Below are 19,070 nucleotides of genomic sequence, written 5' to 3' on the forward strand. Positions count from 1 at the left end.
TAGCATTAAATTGATCCATAAATTTTTGTGTTGACCATGAATAAGGCAATAACGATAAAATTAATAATTTTTCACTTCTTGCAGTGGATGCATTGGAAAACTTTTCCTTCATGTTTTCTAAAACTTCTTTGAGTTCATTCACTTCGTCAGCCTCAGGCTCGAAGTTGAAAAGATTCTTTCTAATACCTTCGTTGATTTCACGGTGCTTCTTTTCGGGGTAGTGGATGTAGTTGAGTTTTCCCACGTCTATCGGTGATACCTGGATTCCTGCAATGCCTCGGTTGAATATCTCGATGTTGACTGGTTGAGTAAATTCTTGGTACGATTGAACTGAAGTAACTGATGTCATTGATGGTACAGTTGTAAGGCTTTCACAGCTGGGTACGACAAGTACTATCACTGTAGTTGGCATCTTTGAGCTTCCGGCAACATGCTGTTCCTCGTTTGAGATGAAAAGAGCTTGTTTATCAACACGAAGACGACAGGACGTGCAAATGCGAAAACCAGTATTCAATCCTGATGCTTCAGAATATCCAATCGATTTTAATTTCTGGATGGTAATATTCGAAATATTCCTCAGCTCTTTCGAGCACTTGACTTCCTCGAACGGCCGAATGCACCTGATAAAACATGCTCGTTCACTCATGTTGCTTCCTGTATCTTTAAAATTGATTTCATTGAAATACAACTGAAGGTTATGCTTACCTTTTAACAAAATGGTGTTACACTTATTTCCTATATGATAACTTTTTAAGATGTATGCGGTAAAAAGCAATCTTTGTGATCAACTGCTTGTTTTCACCATTCAAACTCATTTAAGTATCAGATCGATAGGTATAATTTCTACATTAGGTACAGACAGATGTTTTTGGTGTTTACTACTACAGTGTTGAGTACTTGACTTATTACCGTTAAGATCACTGATACAACTATGCAAAATTGAAGACAATGAATAAAAAAGAAAATTAATCGCTAGTTTGAGCATCATTTCACTTTTATTTAGTTCTAGCTCAATATTCATCAAATGATTTTTTTAGTTTTGTTAGTAACGATACCTTTTCATGGTATCAGATGTAATGAATCCTAACTTTTCAATAGGGCCTGTGTAGAAAAACACTAATGAAATAAACATATCTATATTGCAAAAACGGCTTGCTTGATTGCATTGGTGTCTTCGAGAAAGTTGTGCAAAATTAAAATGCAATTCTTGAAAAAATAAACACGGTTGAAAAACATGTGTTTTTAATGTAAATGTAAATGTAAAAATCGTGAAATTTTCAAAAAATCATAACTTTTTTGTTTTTGAGTTTACCATCACCAAACTTTGCCAGTTTGTAGCAAATATTATGAGCTGTACTTTTTGAGAAATTAATTTTTTAATAAGAAATATATTTTTTTTCATTGAAACAAACGAATTTTTTTACAGTGTATATTTTTAACATTATTGCCAAAATAATATCTACAACTTTGCTCAAGACACCTAATTAATCGAACAAAGCGTTTCAGCAATATAATTTTTTTAACTCATTAGTACTATTTTTACACAGGCCCTGTTAGAAAAGTAGCCGTGACTCAATTTGAAGAACTGATAACACAAATTGGCATCTTTACTAAAAAAGAACAACTGTGCAAATTTTCATCAAAATCGGAGCCGACAAATTAAAAAAAAATTAAAAAATTCGTCAATCTGTAGAGAATTGCTCTGATGTCTTATGATTTTGCTCAATCAACTGTTCAGTAGGCAACATTGGTGTTTATGGCGCGTAGAATAGAGGACAAAAATAATGGCTACTATGTCACTCAGCAGAATACAGTGTTACCCACAATACAGTTTCTTAATCTTGCCATAAGATTATCAATCTCTCGATTTTCTGCAAAGTTGTAACTGATAAAAAATCCCATAAAAATAGCAATAGAATTTGTTAACAGTACAATAAGTAAAAAGGCAATAGAAGACAATGAGCAAAAAGTTTTGTTTTCCCATAGTAATTTCCATATAAACTTCAAAAATGGTTTGTGCCCTGTGAGTTTCTCACTAAATGAGTTCAAGTTTTAGAAGGCTAATCAGGGCCCAATTTGGAACCGTTTGAGCATTGTGGAGCGAAAATTTCAAATTTTGTATCAGTCTAATGCCCACGGTGCAAGAGGTTTTGACCACGCTACCGGGTTCACTGCCCCACTGTGCGATGTGAGTTTTTAACGCGGCCGCTGGTAGGTTAACATTAAATAGTCAGTGAATATAGTCCAAAAACGCTAGCGGCGCCGGTGGTGTAGTGGTAGGCGTGATTACCTCTCACCCCAGCAGGCCTGGGTTCAATCCCAGTCGGCGCCGCCGGGATGTTCTGAGGCATAACATCTCTGATCATGCCTTCCTTCGGATGGGAAGTAAAGCCGTTGGTCCCCGGTTCATGAGTTGATGGGTCGATAGGTAGGGTCCAGGTGTGGGAGCTGCCTCCTTGGTGTCGGTAGCATTGGTGCTCAGCACGGAAAACAAGATCGACGAAAAACAAACCAAAGAAAGAAAAAAAATATAATCCAACAACAATTATAACTCAGAGCCGGAGTCGGTAGTCTTATTTTTGAGTTGGAATATTTATCACCAACACCACAGCCCTGCAAACATCAAACAGATTCTAATTAGTTTCCCTGATCCAGGATGCAATGAACAGCAGTTTTAGTCATATAAGGCACCAATACCTTTCGGGCCAGTAGAGTTCAGGAAGAGCATAATCAAAAAGGATTTTTATCTCTCTATGGGTTGCAACAACGTGTTGTGATATCTTTCCGAACAGTAAAACACAAGTTCATTTCGTTAATCAATATTAATTCCGGCTGCAACTACAAATTCTTACAAATGCTCATATTTGGAATTAGTCGCATGATGTGTCTTCAGCATGTTGTCTGCCTCCCGCACGTACAGTTGAGTCTTTCCATAGCCGTACAGGTTGTAATTGTCGTAGATATTGCCCAACGTTTGTGCCAACTCCTTGTTCACATTGGTCACCGCAGTTGCATGGAACAGATTGTGGGCCGCTTCCACTATCAGTTTTAACGCTCGAGACACGTGTTCATCACCGGGAATTTTATCCTCTGCACACTTATCGGTGTCCCTGGTACGTGGTTTGTATAACTGGGCATCTACCGCTACCGCCACTACCAAACAAAGCAGAACCCGATTAATGAACTTCATTTTCGATCCGAACAGCGCTGAGAACGACGGTCAAATAAATGCCCATGGAGGCAACACACTAGTGAGGACCACTTGCAAAAACATTTCACTCCTTTCACTTCTGCCTGGCCTGGCTCAGTAACTCCATCCCCTTCCCGAACGGCACGCGAACATCATCGAAAGCACTTCGTTTTTCATCATTTTGAAAGGTTTTAACATACGTAGCACAAGTTTTGGATCATCATTTCCCTTTGCGCAGCTAACACGCAAGGATTGAAGCCACAGCCTTTGCAGCAGGATCCAGAGACAAAACGGACACTATGAAAACCTCGATTTACACAAGGCTAGCACTGTTCTTTGTTGTTGCGGGGGCATTTGCTGCTGCCACCCAAGCCAACGGGCGGGACTCCCTCACGGTGGATGTTGCAAAGATGAAGGTCACAGTGCAACAGATTGAAGATGAGCCGGTAAGTTCAGATTCGTTCGCTGCCATGGCCGCAGTCATCGGACAAACGCTGGCAATATTTCAACTCAATATGCCCTTGTGGCGTCTGTACGATCAGTTTGAGTCATTCTTCACCGTGGCCGAGCTACTTCCGGTGGAATATCAACTGAACTATATCAAGCGCGTGTAGCTGATGAATAAATGCTGATTTTGGAAACTGCGCTTAGTTGTTCGGTACTTACCTCTGAAAGAACGCCCAACACCTTTGTTTTTCACCAGGGAACTAGATTGGAATAAAATAATGGGATTAACGTGTGGTTCAATTCTCTGTTTTGATTAAAATTATGCATGCATGATTAAACTTGAACCGTATTGAATTTGTTGTTGTTGTTGAACAACTGCCTTAAACTAAAATGAGTAAAAACATGAATGGCACTCTATGGGTTTTCGACCCACTATCTGTAAAGTAAAACTCCAAACAACCAACCTTTTCGAGCCTTTTTTTTTGTGAGATGCAGGTAACATAATAATTGATCATATATGACTTTCTTTTGGTGCCCTGAGTGAAAATGAAGAATATATGGATAACCTAGCACGTCATGGTTTTTTCGGTACCGTAATTTGGAGACAAATTGATCACCGGGGTGAAATTGACGCGCTTTCAGCTGTTCCATTCAATTTGTTTGACAATAGTTCACAAAAAAAGTCATGATCGTATATCATCAATAGACTCTAATAATGATTATTTTTATAAGTTCTTTCAACAATAAAGTATATTTTACTGACGTTTACTAGCTTACGATTTCATCATTCAAACAAACGATTATATGGCTGCATCGACTGTTGCCATTGGATTTTAGACTAAGCTTGAAGGGTGTCCCACATCAAATAGCATCACGGAAAAAAAAAACAATGTGGGCAATTGACCGATCCTTTCAGCTTTTGATCATGAGTAATTTATAATAGTTAATTTTGAGTAACTCTGAGATGCTCGAGTTGCTCATTATTGAACAGCAATCTGTTTTTGTGCGTTTTTTTTTTCTCGAAATGTCAAGGCAAGATGTTTGACGGAGCAAATATTTAGGAAATATTCAACCCACCATCATCCAACGACGTATCATCCCAAGTAACAATCCAGTAACCATTTGGCATCCACTCTGATTTATGATGGTTTTATAACGACAATGAACAATCCAATTAGTTTAAATATAGCATCTCAAAGTGTAAAACATTCCTGCTTAGTAATTCAGCTTTTTGTTGTTGTAAAAACCTTTTATAGTCTTGCAAGAAAGTCAAAAACTGTCTTGTTTTAAAAATAAATTTAAAACAGTTATCAATCCCTCCTTAAAACTGTTCTGTAATTCAAGCATAAACGTCATTATCAATTGTTTATTAATGTCTTGATAAAATACTTTATAAACGTGTTCTATCATTATAAAAGCAACCATAAAACCATTTGGTTTTGCATTAGAGCAGAAAGCATTTATTGTTGCTTTTTAGGCTTTTTAAAGTGCATCATTAACTCCCCAATTACTCTGATTACAAATTGAGCTTAAGAGATTCCTCATTCCTCATAATTAATAAATGCCAATTTTATGACAAAGAAATCTCATAGGATAGACGAAGTTGGATGAAAAATTCAAGTCGATTTCAGAAAAATTTACTTCCTTAGAAGAATCAGCACACCATCAACGACTGACAATCTGGCGGAGAAGAGTTAAGTGAGCGGTGCCATAAAACATTGTCGAAAGTTAAAACACATACCAGCCTTCTCCAGATCTTGCGAAGTATCAACCGACAGCAAACCACTGAAACTGTTCGTAAGCGGAGATTAGCTGGTTTCCGATCCATAGCAGCGATTTTAGAATCAAATCTTCGAAAATTTCATTCAAGCGTACATCCCTGCATCGTTGGATGGTGAACTTCTGTAACCATCCGGAAGAAGGGGATCTTTTTCGGGAACGATTGCACTTCCAGCTGTTCCAAAAGCGAAATGTTGTAAAACTGGTATCGCAAATTATCTGAGTAACTGCTCCCAGTCCATCGGGAGAAAACCGCCTGGAAGAATCCTGGATCTCATAGCGCAACTATCGAAAGATAAACAAACTTTGACGTTTAACTTTTTGCAGGCAACTTTGCCTCCATAAATGCTGCCATAAATCGGAACGGGTTAGGATCAAGCAAAATGGCTTTAGATAAATACAATTCAGCCTGCAAGTTTTCTTCATAAAAGCCATTTTAAACCCTTATTAATTTGTTAAGGAATTCTTGAAAGCAAAACAACTTTTTCACAAATGACCCATGAAAATCATCTTTTATGCCACCGCCATGTTACAATTAGTTTGCTTGTTTTTTACAATCTTCGATTTTCAATCAATATTTTCTTAAATATAACTATATATTGGTAAATTTAGCAATGAGCAAACATTTAAATGCGAAAATAATAAAAAGAAAGTCTCGGCCAAGCTCGATCTGAAGAATATATTTTTTTTTCTATGTTAAATAATTAGTCAAATCGACGTTTTACGAGGGTGGACTCAATTTTTTCGATGTTTTCACGTACATTTCATATAAAATTTAACATGGCACTTAAAACTAGGCTACTTAATGAGAACTATTGTAATAAATTTGGATATTCAACAAGATTTTTATACCATCAGTTTCTATTTTCATTATTTTGATAAGATCGGATTCATAAATCCTTTTCTATCTTGATTGATGCTTTCCTAGTGGATTCAGCATGCAGCTAGGGGAAATGGCTCAGAAAGGGTTTTTATTGTTGCTAAATAGCTTTTATTGTAGCTTTCAAATGGTTATCAATGCATTCGTCATACAACCTTTTGCAGTAAATCAATCTTGAAGAGCTTCGAGAATACACCTTTCAGAACCTTCTCCAGGGTGGGCCAACTAGACATACTCTAGTCTTAATGAGGTTTTGGTGGATGCATTAATGACAAAATAGCCTTGACCAGGGTTTTATGAATGTTGTTTTATAGTTGCTTTGTAGTATTTCATAAAACTTAAAATGTTACTTGGGATGCTTCACAGAGAAGAATGCATTCTTTAAAAAATCTTAGTGATTTAGCGTCTCTGAGAAGAGTCAATTAAATTATCATAATGTAAGTAAAAAAGTAATATAGAATAATCTTTGTTTTATTCTAGGTAACATTTGCACAGTTGATAATATTTTTAAATAGGTTCAGTGACTGGAAATCGATGAAAATTTATGGTTGGCAATCCGTAGTATAACATCAACTGGCATCATCACGACTACAGCTTAGTGGTACTAAGAAAATAATATTTGTATTAATTAAGGAATGACTGATTCACACGGGTTTCTGGAATATTGATTAAACTAAATTCCATTTTCTAGTTAGTTTATCGCGGAATTGATGGAAATGAAGCTTTTCATCGTCTGCATGCATGTAACTTTCTTTTGGGCTACAAAATGGTGAGTTGACAACCTGGAAGGAGCGGAATACCTAGCCCTGGTCCTCACAAGTTCCTACTTCACGCCTCCTCGAGTCATATGATAACAAAAGACTACCAGCTGAAACATGGACACAGCTGGGTGGCGTAGCCTGGGCAATGTTGCCAGTCCGGCAATGGCAAAGTGAAGAGGTGCGACGCGAACACTGGTGCGGTAACCATAGTAGAGTGATAGAGGAAATGCTTCACCAAACCTGAGCGTCTGCTCACCATGGAGGTGCGGCTCAAAACGGCGTCTGTTCTCCATGTTAGGAGCGGCTGATCACCGTCCTAGTGCCAGCGTGGGACTCTAAACAGAGCTGTGCACGATGGTCCCCCGGCGAGACAGGGGGTTGGGGCAGGCCCAACAAGCCGCCCTGGAAAAAAAACAAAGTTGCAAATACCGAAGAAAGAAATGCGGATCGGAACAATCGACACAGACCTACGCGACGAAATAAGGACTACAATTGGAAACTCGGAACATGGAACTGCAAATCGCTCGGCTTCCCGGGTTGCGATAGGTTAATCTATGACGAACTTCAACCACGCAACTTCGAAGTCGTAACACTGCAGGAACTTTGCTGGACGGGACAAAAGGTATGGAAAAGCGGGCATCGAGCGGCTACTTTCTACCAGAGCTGTGGCACCACCAACGAGCTGGGAACCGGCTTTGTAGTGCTGGGTAAGATGCGCCAATGCGTGATTGGTTGGCAGCCGATCAACGCGAGGATGTGCAAGTTGAGGATTAAGGGCCGTTTCTTCAACTACAGCATCATCAACGTGCACTGCCCACACGAAGGGAGACCCGACGACGAGAAAGAAGCGTTCTATGCGCAGCTGGAGCAGGTGTACGACGGCTGTTCGCAACGGGACGTCAAAATCGTCATCGGCGACATGAACGCTCAGGTAGGACGGGAGGCAATGTATAGACCGGCAATCGGGCCAAACAGCCTGCATGCCGTATCGAACGACAACGGCCAACGATGCGTGAACTTTGCAGCCTCCCGGGGTATGGTAGTTCGAAGTACCTTTTTCCCCCGCAAGGATATCCACAAAGCCACCTGGAGATCACCTGACCAACACACAGAAAACCAAATCGATCACGTTCTAATCGACCGAAAATTCTTCTTCGACATTATCAACGTCCACACGTACCGCAGTGCGAACACAGATTCGTACCACTAACACCCGTCGAAGTCGAACGCCACGACCCAACAATTTCACAAAACTTGAGATTGGTGCGTATGATAGAAAAAATATGTTAGTGGATAGATTGATTTGGCTTGGATATTCTGTTACCGTTTGTAACATTTGTTGATGTATTTCTGTATGTTTATCGTATTCTGCATGTCCATTTGAATTTAAATAATAATTGCCAATTTAATACCCCTAGGCTTAGTACACCACACAATACCACAGTACACTACCAACTGCTGTAATACACCACCGCGTCCTAGCAAGAAGTACGGTCGACTTGTTTCGCGCTCCGTTAATTTGGAAGTTTTCTCGCTATTATCTGACGTAAATAATCAGTTTTTCTCGCTTAGTGATTCCTGGCATAATTCCGGATAAATTTATCAAAAAGTGAGTTTTTTTCTGAGAAGAAAGTGTGTTTTCGGCATCATCGAAAATTGTTTTTGCGATTGGCAATTCGCCAATCATTTTGCGCACCATCGGTGCGTGGTCACGCATACCTGGGCACACGGATCATCGTCATCGAGTGTCAGCATCTGCCTCCACATTCAAACCGCTCATCCATCATCGTGTGTTCAGCTGAGTGCCGAGCTTCATACAAGCACACACCAACGAAGACCGCCCGCACACGCGGATCGAAGATCATCAAAGCTGCGCGTCGCTCCGCTGCTGCTGTGTAAACGCTCGGTGATAGTAGTATAGGATTATCAGATAAGTTTTTGTTCTTGTTTCTTTCTTTCTCCCATCAGTTAAATTTTAAGTTTGTGTTTCTGTGTTTGTATTTTTTTTTCTCGTGTATTGTGTCCGAGTAATTTTGATTATCGTTGCAGTGGTAGAGCGTTTTTCGCTCCCACTAGTACGGCAAAATGGACATTTTGTCAGAAGACGAAATGGACGTTTTGTCGGAAGACGACACCACTTTGCCACGCGATAGCAAGAAGGGTCGAAAACGTCTGTCATCCCAGAAATCGGATGATGCCATCCCTGCTTCGTCATCTCAGTCTGGTAATGGACAGGGACAGATAAGCCCCCGATCGCGAGCCTACCCAGAAGACTCGACTGGCCCATGGGTTGTTTACTTTCAGCCCAAAAAGAAACCTTTGAATGTAATGCAAATTACTAATGATCTGACGAAGCGGTTCTCGGCCGTGACCGAAATCTCGAAGGTGAGGTACAATAAACTTCGCGTTGTCGTCTCTAACCTGCAACAAGCTAACGAGATTGCTGCCTCCCAGCTCTTTACACTCGAGTATAGAGTGTACATCCCAGCTCGTAATGTGGAGATCGAAGGTGTGGTCACCGAAGAAAGTCTGACCCCCGAGATCTTGGCGAAGCAAGCGGTTGGCCGTTTCAAGAACCCCTTGCTTCCCACGGTTGAGATACTGGAAGTCCAGAAGCTGAACTCAGTATCTTTCAGTGAGGGTAACAAGAGCTTTACCCCCACAGACTAGTTTCGGGTGACCTTTTCTGGTTCAGCCCTTCCTCACTACATCGAGTTGGGAAAACTTCGGCTACCTGTGCGTTTGTTTGTTCCTCGGGTCATGAACTGCCAAAACTGCAAACAGTTGGGACATACGGCCTCTCACTGTGGCAGCAAGGCACGCTGTTCCAAATGCGGGGAGAAGCACGAGGATGGCGCCTGCACAGTCACTGCACCAAAATGCGTGTACTGTAAGGGAACTCCTCATGGTCTCTCATCGTGCCCGGCGTACAAACAACGCGGGGAGAAACTAGAACGCTCTCTTAAGGAGCGTTCCAGGCAGTCTTTTGCAGCAATGCTAAAAACAGCCACACCATCAACCAACGACAAAAATCCCTTTGCTGTTTTGTCTGATGACGAGTCTGACTCTGACTTGGCTGAGGAGGGAGTTTCTTTCAGTTTTCCGGAAGGTTCTGCACGGAAACGAAAACGCATCCGTTCGCGGAAAGTTGCAGATAAGGAACCCCAAATCAGCTTGCCCAAATCAAGGAGTGAGGGAAAAAAGGAAGTTTCAACTCCTCCTGGTTTCCGTAGAACTGATTATAATCAGAATTTTCCATCTCTCCCGGGGACATCAAAAACCCCTGATGGCCCATTTTTAAGAACAGAAGCCCCTTCTTCATCCGGGTTGTTCTCATTTGATAAAATTGTGGACGATATTCTCAAGTACCTCAATATTTCTGATCCTCTCAAAAGCATTGTTCTGGCAATGCTTCCTTCTGTGAAGACCCTCTTGAAGCAATTGACATTGAAGTGGCCCCTCATTGCAGCAATCATTTCCTTCGATGGATAATTTTCCAAACGAGGTCGGGGATTTGATCACTGTTCTACAGTGGAATTGTCGAAGTCTCATTCCTAAATTAGATTCTTTTAAGTTTTTAGTTCACAATAATGATTGTGATGCATTTGCTGTTTGTGAAACTTGGCTCTCTTCAGATATCGATCTTCCTTTTTATGATTTTAACATTATTCGACTGGATCGTGAGGATTCGCGTGGAGGAGGGGTACTTTTGGGGATCAAAAAGTGTCATTCCTTCTATAGAGTGAATCTTCCACAATTTCCAGGTATTGAAGTTGTTGCATGTCAGGCTATTATTAAAGGTAAGAGCCTTTGTATTGCTTCTGTTTATATTCCTCCTAGAGCCGTTGTTAATCGAAAACAACTTTCAGATATCTGTTCGGTACTTCCTGCTCCACGGTTGATTATGGGAGATTTTAATTCTCACGGTACAGGCTGGGGGGAACTGTATGATGACAACCGTTCTACTTTGATATATGACCTCTGCGACAGCTTTAATATGACAATTCTTAACAATGGAGAAGTAACACGTTTGGCTGGCCCATCCTCGAATGGAAGTAGATTAGACCTCACATTTTGCTCTAACTCATTATCGTTGGATTGCACGTGGTATGTGATCCAAGATCCCCACGGTAGTGATCACTTGCCGATCAAAGTTTCAGTTGCCAGTGGGTTCAATCCGTCGGAACCCGTTAACGTCGCGTACGATCTTACCCGTAGTATCGATTGGACAAAGTTCAAGAATGTGATAGAAGATGCCCTAACGTCGGTAGAAGGGCTTCCACCGTTGGAGGAATATAACTTCCTCTCCAATCTGATCTTGGACAGCGCGCTTCAAGCTCAAACTCGGCCGGTTCCAGGAACGTCTTTTCGTAGGAAACCTCCTTCCCCTTGGTGGGACCAGCAATGCACTGAGGTTTATCGTAAAAAGTCCGACGCGTTTAAGCTTTTGCGGAAACGTGGAACACCCGTACAATTCGAAGCGTACTCGGCTCTTGAACGCGAACTCAAGAGCCTCATCAAAGCCAAGAAACGCGGATACTGGCGGCAATTCGTGGACGGATTATCGCGCGAAACGTCGATGAATACGCTTTGGAATGCGGCGCGAAGGATGCGTAACCGGTCTTCAAACAACGAGAGCGAGGAGTACTCCGATAGTTGGATCCTCAAGTTCGCGCGAAAAGTATGTCCTGATTCTGTGTCGGCACAGATGATTCCTCGCGAAACGACGAATTCGGTAGACGAGATCAGCCAGCTTTTTTCAATGCTGGAGCTCTCACTCGCGCTCCTTTCGTGTGGCAATTCGGCTCCGGGGGCTGATAGGATCAAGTTCAACTTGTTGAAGAACCTCCCAGACGTCGCTAAGAGGCGCATGTTGAACTTGTTTGGTCAGTTCCTGGAGCTTAATATTGTCCCGGATGATTGGAGGCGGGTGAGAGTTATAGCCATTAAAAAGCCTGGAAAACCCGCGTCAGATCACAATTCGTATCGTCCCATTGCGATGTTATCGTGTATTCGAAAATTGTTGGAGAAAATGATCCTTTTTCGTCTGGACAAATGGGTTGAGTTGAACCACCTACTCTTAGATACTCAATTTGGTTTCCGTAGGGGCAAGGGAACGAACGACTGTCTCGCGTTGCTTTCCACTGAAATTCAGTTGGCTTTTGCTAATAAAGAGCAAATGGCTTCTGTCTTCTTGGATATTAAGGGGGCTTTTGATTCAGTATCCGTTGAAGTCCTTTCAGACAAACTCCACGCTTGTGGCCTTTCTCCATTAATAAATAACTTTTTGTACAATTTGCTGTCAGAGAAACATATGAGCTTTTCTCATGGAAACTCTACAGCTTCTCGATTTAGTTACATGGGTCTCCCCCAGGGCTCATGTTTAAGCCCCCTTTTGTATAATTTCTACGTCAGAGAAATTGACAATTGTCTAAGTGACAACTGCACGTTGAGACAACTTGCAGATGACAGGGCCCAAAGGGGTCGACCTGCAAGGACCCTTACAGGATACCTTAGACAATTTGTCTACTTGGGCTATTCAGCTAGGTATCGAATTCTCCACGGAGAAAACTGAGTTGGTCGTTTTTTCTAGGAAGCATAGCCCAGCACAACCAAAGCTTCAACTTTTGGGTAAACCGATCACTCATTCTATGTCCTTCAAATATCTTGGGGTCTGGTTCGATTCAAAATGCACCTGGAGATCCCACATTGAGTATCTGAGACGAAAATGCCAACAAAGGATCAATTTTCTCCGAACAATTACCGGAACGTGGTGGGGAGCCCATCCGCAAGATCTTCTAACGTTGTACCGGACAACGATTTTATCGGTTTTAGAATACGGTAGTTTTTGTTTCCAGTCGGCGGCTAAAACTCACATCATCAAACTGGAACGTATCCAGTATCGTTGTCTTCGTATCGCGTTAGGATGCATGCACTCGACTCATACGATGAGTCTAGAAGTGTTGGCGGGCATGTTGCCACTATCGGATCGGTTCTCGGAATTGTCCCTCAGGCTCCTCACCCGTTGCGAAGTTATGAACCCACTGGTAATCGAAAACTTTGAAAAGCTTCTTGAGCTGAACCCTCAAACTCGTTTTATGTCATTGTACTACGTGTACATAACACAGGATGTCAACCCTTCACAGCATAATCCTCATCGTGTATGCTTCTCCGACTTCGGCAATTCAGTTAGTTTTGATTTATCTATGACGCGGGAGATTCGTGGGATCCCAGAACATCATCGTTCCATGATTGTTCCGTCAATTTACGCTGCAAAGTTTGGCCAAGTTGATTCCGCAAGATCGTTCTTCACAGATGGATCACTAATAGAGTCGTCCGCTGGTTTTGGTATTTTTAACGAATTTCATAGCGCCTCTCGAATGCTTCAAGCTCCTTGTTCCGTATATGTTGCTAAGTTGGCGGCAATACATTATACGCTAGAAACGATCGCCTCACTTGCACCAGATCATTATTTTATTTTTACGGATAGTCTCAGTTCTGTCGAGGTTATTCGCTCTATGAGGCCGGTAAAGCACTCCTCGTATTTTCTCATGAAAATACGAGAGCTTCTGAGTGCTTTATCTTTAAGATCTTTTGTCATCACCTTTGCATGGGTCCCATCTCATTGCTCGATTCCGGGCAATGAGATGGCTGACTCACTTGCTAAGGTGGGCGCTATGGAAGGCGATATTTACGATCGACAAATCGCCTACGATGATTTTTTCTTCATTTATCGTCAACGGTCACTCGTCAGCTGGCAGAATAAGTGGAGTGAAGGGAGTTTGGGACGATGGCTATATTCGATCATCCCTAAGGTGTCGAAGAGTTCTTGGTTCAAGGGGTTGGATGTGGGTCGAGACTTCATTCGTATGATGTCTCGCCTCATGTCCAATCACTATTCGTTAAACGCTCACTTGTTCCGTGTTGGGCTGAAGGACAGCAATCTCTGTGAATGTGGACAAGGTTACCAGGACGAAGATCACATTATTTGGTCTTGTGCTGAGCATCGCGGAGTCAGATCTGAACTGTACGATTCCCTTCGGGCTCGAGGTAGACAACCTAATGTTCCAGTTCGGGATATTTTGGCTAGACGCGATCTGGAGTTTATGAAACTCATATATGTTTACTTTAAGAATATTAACATTAGATTGTAAGTTTTATTAACCTTGTGTTTAGTTTGTATTTTGTACGTGTGGGTTTTTTTTTATGTTTGTTTTCAAGATGAATAGAAATTAGTTCATGTTTTAGGATTAATTAAATATTTGTATCGTAAACCACATTTCAAACCTCCCTCTCCCTTTTCCCATCCAAAAAAATTGTAAATCCCCACTAACCTCGAGACAACCACGAGTATCCGGTCCAGCTCTTTTAACTTTAAATATAAGAAATCAATAATGTATAACAAAAATGATAACTCGGCTCTGTAAAGTTTATTCGATTGAGCCTGTACAAATAAAGTAATTAATAAAAAAAAAAAACAACAAACAATATTTTGCCTTGAAAAAAGCCACAACCCATGGCCGAAATATCGGGCAGATTACTTCGTAGTCGTTGCAGTGTATTAAGACTGAGACAGCCGCCAAACTAAGCAAAATATAAGCTTTTGAACTATGATCGGAAAATTTCGGAAAAAAAAACTCCGGGGAATGCTTGAATTAGCTTCTGAATGGAGCTGAAAAATACATCCAGAGAGAGACGAAAAAAGCTCTCCTGAATGAAGTTCGAGAAAAGCTGGATAAACATCAGAGAAACTTCCAAGACACGAATTGAGAAATTTGTGACAAAATTTTAAATCAACTATCGGGAAAAAATCGGATGTCACATCCAAAAGAAACCAGAATAGTTTTGGAAACCGGAAGTAAATTTCCAGAAGTAGCCGTTTCCAGGGAAAGTCAGAAGAAGCTCGGAAAAATCTTCCAAAAGAAGTTAAACCTTTGGCTTATGGTTAAACTTCCAGAAGAAGACGAAGGAAATTTCTGGGAGAATTAATTGAACTTCCTGGAGAAGACGAAACTTCCTAATCTACCATAAGAAACAGCTGAAGAAAGTCGGAAGCCAGCACGCTTACGGAACAGTCGAAAGAAACAAGGACATAATTCCGGAAGAAAGAGATTCCTGGGGGATGTTATCATGATCCAGAAAATTTTCCTGATATTCATAAAACATCCCTGAAGACTCCGCAATTTTCCTGAAGTTTTCGGAACATTCCTGAAATGCACTTAGGAATATTACATAATTCTTTGAAATTCCTTAAAAGTTCTAGTAATTTTCCTGAAAATAGGGGCTGTTTTGGAGCTCGCTGGTCATCCTCGAAGCGCTCAGAACTTCCCTGATTATACCGAAATATCTCTAATCATCTTTGAAGGTCTCTGGACTCTCTTGAAGATTACGAAATCTCTTAAGTGCTCTCACAATTTTCTTGAATTTTTTGTAACAGCAGCATTGAAGTTCTCTGATATTCCCGATTTTTTTAATTTTTAAAAGTTATCGACACTGCCATTCAAAAGCATAGAACTTCCCATAAAATGTTCTCACAATGTTCTAATGTTCATGTAACTTCCCTTACGCCCCTCAAGATATTGCTGAAGTTTTCGGAAATTGCCTGACTTTCTCGGAACTCCTTTATAATTTCAGCAATTTCATTGAAATTAATTGATCTGTCCTGATGTTCTCTGAGCTTTACTAAAGTTCCTGAAAACCATTAAATCTTTAGTTTAAAGTCCATATATATGATGTTTTATTAAGTTCACTGGAGTTCGCTGGGCTTTTCTGAAATTTCCGGGTTTTCGAATTTTAACAGAAGTTTAAATTCTTAACAGAAGTTTCATTAACTGTCTTTAACTTATCGAAATTTACACGAAAGTCTGGACTTTTCTGAAGTTTCAGAACTTCTTAAATGTTTCTGCAGCTAGTGTGAATCCGCAATTAAAATCTGATAGCATCCTTGAAGTTCCGGGAAAGTTAAAAAAAACTGGCGGGAGAAGATGACAGAATCATTCGAGCGAAGGCTGAAGAAGCTTTCAAGGTACGGTGGAAGAAAATTCCAGGGAAAGTTCGATGAAACTTCAGGCTTCCGGAAGTTAAATAATGTTTAAAAAATATTTCTCAATTCCCTAGGAATTACCGGAAAGAGCCATCGGCTATTTCTCGATTGATGGGTAGACAAAAACGGCGAGGAAATGCATATATTAGTCGAAAGAGTTTGAGGAATAAGGGGAAATGGATGTAATGTCGGCCTAAATGCCCCTCATTTGGGTCCATATATATATTCAGCAATCGACTAAATTTTCAATAGCGACCAAAAATATCCATAAGTACCGTCCCAATGACGCGTTCATCTACACACCAAAAAAAATCTGAATTTTACTGGCGATGTAAACATCCATGCATGCAAACATTCATGCATGTAATCTTCCTTTTCACGTAAACTAGCAGCTTGCAAGAAATGTTGCAAACAAAGGTGGACAGTTGCATACAATATATGGAATATTACATGATATGCCTCATAAATTTACACGATCTATAATCTAAACTTGTATGATATATGACGCTCCATTCATGTGCATCATAGTAACGGAAATTTACACTACTTTTTTTAACTGTGTAGATAAAATTGATAAATAGCAGATTTTTAGCGATGGGCCCAATCTTAGATCCATAGGCCAACATTAGAGCCATTTCCCCTATTGAAAAAGATACAAGTCTCCCACAAAAATGTTCTCCGAAATTCGAGTGCGGGCAGGCAATAGTAATTTAGATTATTAAAATGATTGATTTCTTTATTATAGAGACTTTCAGCCGTTGGCTGGTTCGTTTCTGCTTATTAAAATAAAAAACGGTATAAATCGGTATATGATCTCAAAAATCGGTATTCTGAGGAACATTTTCTGTAAATCGGTATCTAATTCGGAAATTGGTATAAATACCGATAAACCGGTACATCTGGCAACGCCGTCTGGTACGTTGCTTGAGTGAGCGTCTGATTCGAGAGTGATAAAATAAAAAAGGGTGACTATGACCTGTCATTTCGTGACTTCTACAGTGACAGTTTTCAAGACTGGTGCCACTGAAGATGCCAAGAATTTGGACGAAAAAAATTCTTACGTTTCGTAAAGAAAGTGCGCAACTGTGTTTTCTAAGAAATCTATTTTGGCAGTTTTGCTTGCAATACACTTCACACAAGGATTCTGATGACTGATTTGGATTCAGGGAACCCAAAATTGATAATGTACATGATAAATGTACATTGCTTTATCAGGCAAGCACAGCGTGAATACCGAAGTTTCACTTCATGACGTGAATTCACATTACAGCGGCTTCGTACGTTCGTCGGATGATTCATACTCAGCTACCAGCAGAAACAATTGAATTTACTACAGTGTCAAGGAATTCCCACTAGCCAGCTCGGAACTCTGTTATGACGTTGTTGTATTGACAGAGACATGGCTCGATGGACGCACCTTATCCAGTCAGTTATTCTTTGATCATCATCAGGTCTTCCGTTGCGAACGCAATGCAACCAACAGCCACAAGTCCCACGGCGGAGGTGTGTTAATCGCTCTTAACATCAAACTCAAAGTAAGAATGATGTAGAACGCTCTTTGGGATTGTATCGAACAGATCTGGATTGAAGTAAAACTGACCGATCATATGCTTTTCCTGTGTGCCGTATACATCCCTTCCGATTGTACCCACGAATATGCACTCATACGTTCTCATGCGCACACACACAACATAATATCTTTGTGATCTTATCCCCAGTCCCTTAAACTGTTGGGGGAACCATGCCATCATGATTGAGAAACTTGTAAAAAAAATTTCAAAATCCCGAAAATTTGTTTTAAGTGGGAATTGAGAGGAGAAGGTATTAGCCTTTTCCTGCCACCTTTGGACATATGAGTATAATTTTTACAATCTTGTTTAAGACTTTTCCAAAAACCTTCTGATATCCCTGATCTCAGTGCGTCACAATTTACATGATTATTTTTAGTGTGCAGCGTAAATATTTGCATCCTGCTAAATAGTCAAATTCGGACCATATCAAGGCAGCAATTTTCACATTCGAGATTGCCTTTATTACAAATAAAAGCTCTTTGACTAATAGATATTCTATATTACCTTTCCAAAAATTCTACCGAAACATTTGTTTTATAAAAATATGGAAGTTTCCAATGCTTCTCTAGGGAAAATTTCCCCCTGAATACCGGTCTCCTCACACCAACATGGGCAAATCCATCAGTTAAAAGCCTGTCCTATGCTCCGTTTAAACTCATTCGACTGCAGTCAGTTGCCAAGTTAAATTCACAACTCGTTCCCAGTTTCGGGTTTGGCCAAAAATTTAATCATTCTGAGAGAAGAAGCAAAATGAATCTCAAATTGTCCATCCTCTCGCTGGTGCTACTTTCTACCCCCACCACAATCAGGATGGTGAAAGGTGTATCCATGGATGAAGAAATGCTGCATTCATTGGACATGCTTCTCCTTTCGCCGACTGGTGCGGCACCGCAAGGCAACGAGCGAACACGACACGCCCGAGTGGCAACCGAAGCACCAGCTGACGAACCCTCGATCCTCAGGCCACACTCTGACAACCCCGGCATGGCCCACATGATGAGAGTTCCGAAACTGGTCCAGATGATGAGCACCTTTAATTTCACCAATTTTGCTCATTTCAACACCGATTCCGTTCGCAGTGGATACGATCCCATAATAGGTGCTTCCAACACCGAGCCATTGTGGGAAAGATCTCTGAAGAGATTGAAGAAATTCGTCGCCACCACCAAAAACTTGAAGGAGCTCAGCCTCGAAGTCAGCGCTCTGTTCGACGAAAATGTCAAGATTATGGAGGACATGGTTGTAAACACGAATACGAACTTTGTAGGATTCTACAACTGAGGAAAGCGTACCCACCCATACCGTTAAAACGATCGTCGAAAGAAAATTAAGTAAATATAAAACGATTCCTCCAATTTTGCCTTGTCTCTTTTGCATCCGAAAACACGAAACCACCTCC

This window comes from Ochlerotatus camptorhynchus, unplaced genomic scaffold, assembly GCF_037179485.1.
Source record: "Ochlerotatus camptorhynchus isolate MF236.1 unplaced genomic scaffold, CSIRO-AGI_Acam_v1.1 ptg000330l, whole genome shotgun sequence".
In the NCBI taxonomy this organism is placed as follows: domain Eukaryota; kingdom Metazoa; phylum Arthropoda; class Insecta; order Diptera; family Culicidae; genus Ochlerotatus; species Ochlerotatus camptorhynchus.